Source organism: Physeter macrocephalus, chromosome 8 (assembly GCF_002837175.3).
Source record: "Physeter macrocephalus isolate SW-GA chromosome 8, ASM283717v5, whole genome shotgun sequence".
Taxonomy (NCBI): domain Eukaryota; kingdom Metazoa; phylum Chordata; class Mammalia; order Artiodactyla; family Physeteridae; genus Physeter; species Physeter macrocephalus.
The window spans coordinates 16081093-16086298 of NC_041221.1; positions in this window are offsets into that span (position 1 = coordinate 16081093).

A 5206-nucleotide genomic window follows, 5' to 3' on the forward strand; every position below is an offset into this window, starting at 1 on the left:
GTGGCAGGTTCCATCCTGGTGTGGGAGTGGGAGGACCCTTCTTCCGGCTCTGGCTGCTGGACCGTCGCACCCTTTGTGGGGGATGACACCGCCCCCTGGCCCTTGGTCCGCTGACGAGACCTGGACGACCTCCGTCTGCACTCCAGTTATCAAAACCCAACTCGAGTTGGCACGTGCATGTCTGCACGGTGGCCACACAGAGGCCGCCTGTGAGCAGAATCATCTGTGCTCGTAAGACACTGTGCTGGTTTTTCAGGGCCACGGGGCAAAGGACCGCATGCTGGTGGCTTAAACAACAGAAGCCCTCACAGTCCAAAGTCAAGGTGTCGGCAGCCGTGCTCCCTGCAGGGGTCTGGGGACCCTTCCTGCCTCTCCAGCTTCGGGGGCCTCCAGGCATCCCTGGGCTTGTGGCCCCATCACCCTGACCTCGGCCTGTGTCTTCACGTGGCCTCCTCCCCCGTGTCTGTTTCCTCCCTGTGTCTCCTAAGGACACTCTCGTGGATTTAGGGCCCACGAGGGTAATCCGAGGTGCCCTCCTGTAGAGGCCCCTAGTTATATCTACAGAGACCACCTTCCGTGCTGCCGCCAGGACGGTGCTCAGCTCGCTGGCCTGGCTTCCTGGCACGTTCTGTTTCCCGTGCCTCGCCCACCCTGGCTCCCAGTGGCTACCTCAGGCTCTGGACCCTGGGCCCCCGCCCCGAGGACCGCCCAGACGGGAGGCAGAGGCCGTCTGTGGGCGGGAAGGGGCTGGGGCCTCAGGCTGTACCTAACTCCACATACTCGGCATGGGAGTGTGCGCCTTATTTTAAAACCTGAAGTCCGTCCTCTTGGTTGAAATGCATTCCTGACCACATGCTCGGAGGCGCGGGCAGCTTCCATCCTCGGCCACACGGTGTTCCCCCACGTGGGCCGCTGCTCGGGGGCCGCGGGCACGCGCAGGCTCTCACCCGGGCGGCAGGGGACACCGGTGGGCACAGGGCGGCCCGTCCATCTCGCCGGGGCGACAGAGCTTTGGCGACTCCCGCTTGGTGCTGTTCAACCAGGGAACAGTTGCCCTTCATCGAAGCCTAGACCCCATGGAGCCAGAATCACCCCGGGCAGCCGAGGAAGGAGGGACGACCTCCAGCCAGCTCTGAGCCCCTGGGGGGGCTGCCGCCCGGGGGGGGGGGCGCCTCCGCCAGCTGGGGACCCCGCTCTGTCTGCTCGCTCGCTGCTGGTCGGTGCCCAGCAGGGCCCCCTCTTCGGGGTGAGGCGCACGGGATGGACGGACAGACGGCTCCTGGGGAGGAATGTCCTCACCACAACCCAGCACGGTGACCGTGGACGCCCAGGGCCCGCTCTGTGGCCCACGCGGGGCCTGCCCTGCGGCACATCCCGCCTGGAGTGGACGTCCGATCGGGGCCGCTGACGTCAGGTGCGGGATCCAGTCGAAAGGAAAACTTGGGGCCCTCGTTCCAGATTGTGAAGAATCAATCTCACGATGGTGGCGGCCGAGCCCTGGACCAGCGCGGGATCCTTCTGGGGGTCCTAGGCGTGCACAGCCCTGATCGCTGTCCCGATTTTCAGGCGATGCTCCTGGGACTCAGAGAAGTTGAACAGCTGACCCAGGACACACAGCAGGCTTGGGGCGGGGCTGGCGTCCACCACCAGTATGTGCTTGATACTCACCTGGGAAACCTTTTTTGGCCCATAGACCTATCCTTGCAGTCATAAACCTGGGCATAAAGTCTTACTTAAGAAAGCCATATAAATTTCTGATGGTTTAAGATGATTCCCTAATTTTTATTCTAATAAGACTTTCAGGACCTGGGGTCTGTTATTAACTTTGCTTCTAAGACAGTCTCGAGAGGCATCAGCTCACCAACTCGGGGTGGAGGCCTGGTGCTTCCCTTGGCTTTGGGGACCCCTCCTGCGCACGCATCCTTCCCCACCCCTGGTCATGCCGAACCTGCGGCGCTAACCCTGGCAACATGGCGCGTGGGCTCTGAGCACGGTGACGGATTCTGAGTTCTGCCCCGGGGCTGTGGGTCGTCGTTGCTGTGATCACAGTGGCCGAGGTGGTGCCCCTGTGTCCATCCGAGGCAGCCTACCTTGGCTTTTCCTTTTTCCCAGCGTTGCGTGAGGCCGAGGGCATATGGTGCCAGCACCGGCGCGCACACGATTTCCTGAATGTGCCATCAAGTTCGTTTAGCGCCTGCGCACTCCGGGCGTGAGGGCCAGAGGACAGTAGGACAGTCGGACACCCCGAAGTCACGGCGGACGGCGTTATAAACCGCAGGGCTTGAGGTGGGTGTGTGGACGAGGCGGCTTTCTGTGGTCCCTTCGAGAGGACGTGGATGTGCGTCCACGTCACAGAGGTTACAAAAATAGAAACAGTTTAACAGAAATCAAAGCCATTTTGATAAGCTTGTTCTTCCAGCATCTGTGAAAATCCACCATAAGACGTCCACTGCAGGGGAATCACTGGCTCTGCCTGACACCGGGTCTCGTCGTCTGGAAAGGATCCCAGGACAGAGGCACCACGCCTCCCCGGAAACCACGCCGGGGTCAGCTGCCCCGTGGGAGCAGAATCCGCCCTTCAGCCCGGTCCTAGCCTTTCCCACTTATTTAAACTAATAATCTGTTCTTCTGTGCTGCCTTCTTAGCACATGGAGATCTCAGCACGATTCCTAATCTGTTAAGGTAGTAGCTACTGGGTCAGCTACCCTCTCCCTGCGTTCTCTGAACACACGCTCTTGAGAAGCGCCGCCCCCATTTCCTGCTCTTCAGAGGGAGCGTCACTGCTGGGGGTTAGGGTCTGCGACCCCTCGGCCCAGGCGCGTCTTCACCAGTGCCAACAGCAGCTGCCTCAGCCTGTGTGGGTTCAGTCGGCTCTGCTCCCGTGATTGCATTTCCTGAGTTTGCAAAGGAAAATGGGTGTGTGTGTAGCGATAGCCAATATGCATCAAATTATCACTGAACAGACTTCTGCTTCCAGGCAAAATGGAGTAACAGGAACTAGATTTACCTTCTCACATGAAACAACCCCAAACTGGATGAAATATATGAAGCAATGGTTCGCAAGGCACTGGAGAGCAGGTGACAAAGGACAGTGAACCCTGAGTGACGGGAGCCCCGGCTGACGTCCTAGATAGCGTCCAGGTGCAGGGAGAGGACCCGGGCGGAGCCGGCAGCCTCCCCAGGTGAGGGGACAAAGCGGAGAGACTGGGGGGTCCAAAGTGGACAGAGTAGCACAGAGAGAGCTTCACGGCCCCCTAGAGTGTGCAGCTGAGCGCTGATCCCCTCACATAGGTGAGGACACCCGCAAGGCTGGGAGCGGACCGCTGCAAATGTCAGAGGGGGCAGAGCCTGCCACCCACACAAGGTCACGAGCGATGCGTGTACCGGCCAACAAGAAGACGTCACAATTCTCGGGCGTTTGGGGTGCCTGGAAAGAAGGGGATTGCTCTGGAGAGGGGATGGTAGACCGTAGTCTGAGCTCTGCCCTGGTCTTGCCTACAAGTCTTAGCAGCAAGGCACAGAGACCAAACTGCATCTCAGACCAAACTTCAAGAAAATTTACTGTATAAGAATACAGAAATATCTAGCACCCCAAAGCTACACTTAACAACCACTGGCATTCGATGAGAACAATGAGGTGTGCAAAGAAGCAAAATAAAAAGTAAGACCCATAATGAGAAGATAGAGGAATCAATTGAAATGGACCTAGAACTGACACAGGGCAATAAAACAGTATTATAACTTATTCCACGTGTTCTAAGACTATAGCAACACTACCGATTAAATTCATGGAGGTAAAAACTACGGTGCATGAGATAAAATACACGAGGGGTTACTGGCAGGTTAGACCATGGAGAATGTAGCAATGCCAGTAGCAATGCCAACTGTCCGAAATGAAACAGAGATAAAAGAGAATTTAAAAAAAATCACAGGGACTCCCCTGGTGGTCTACTAGTTAGGACTCTGTGCTTCCATTGCAGGGGGCACGGGTTTGATCCCTGGTTGGGGAGTTAAGATCCCACATGCTGTGTGGCACCACCACCAAAAAAATATCATCAGTGACCTGTGGGACAGCTTGGAGCGGCCTAATGTATGTTTAGTTGAAGCTCTTGAAGAAGGGGAGAAAATATTGGGGTTGGAGGGCAGAAAAGATGTTAGGAAAAAAAATGAATGCCAAAATGTTTCCAAATTTGATGGAAACTAAACCCAAAGGTGCAAGAAGCTCGATGAAGCCCAGACCTGAAGACCAAGACGGAGGCTCAGCATGTAGAGCGGTCCCACCGCTGAACTCCGTGGTCACGGGGAGCCCCTAAGGCAGCCGGAGACGGCACCACACGGGGCGGGGGTGGGGGCACATTAGCACATGGAGATCTCAGCACGATTCCTAATCTGTTAAGGTAGTAGCTACTGGGTCAGCTACCCTCTCCCTGCGTTCTCTGAACACACGCTCTTGAGAAGCGCCGCCCCCATTTCCTGCTCTTCAGAGGGAGCGTCACTGCTGGGGGTTAGGGTCTGCGACCCCTCGGCCCAGGCGCGTCTTCACCAGTGCCAACAGCAGCTGCCTCAGCCTGTGTGGGTTCAGTCGGCTCTGCTCCCGTGATTGCATTTCCTGAGTTTGCAAAGGAAAATGGGTGTGTGTGTAGCGATAGCCAATATGCATCAAATTATCACTGAACAGACTTCTGCTTCCAGGCAAAATGGAGTAACAGGAACTAGATTTACCTTCTCACATGAAACAACCCCAAACTGGATGAAATATATGAAGCAATGGTTCGCAAGGCACTGGAGAGCAGGTGACAAAGGACAGTGAACCCTGAGTGACGGGAGCCCCGGCTGACGTCCTAGATAGCGTCCAGGTGCAGGGAGAGGACCCGGGCGGAGCCGGCAGCCTCCCCAGGTGAGGGGACAAAGCGGAGAGACTGGGGGGTCCAAAGTGGACAGAGTAGCACAGAGAGAGCTTCACGGCCCCCTAGAGTGTGCAGCTGAGCGCTGATCCCCTCACATAGGTGAGGACACCCGCAAGGCTGGGAGCGGACCGCTGCAAATGTCAGAGGGGGCAGAGCCTGCCACCCACACAAGGTCACGAGCGATGCGTGTACCGGCCAACAAGAAGACGTCACAATTCTCGGGCGTTTGGGGTGCCTGGAAAGAAGGGGATTGCTCTGGAGAGGGGATGGTAGACCGTAGTCTGAGCTCTGCCCTGGTC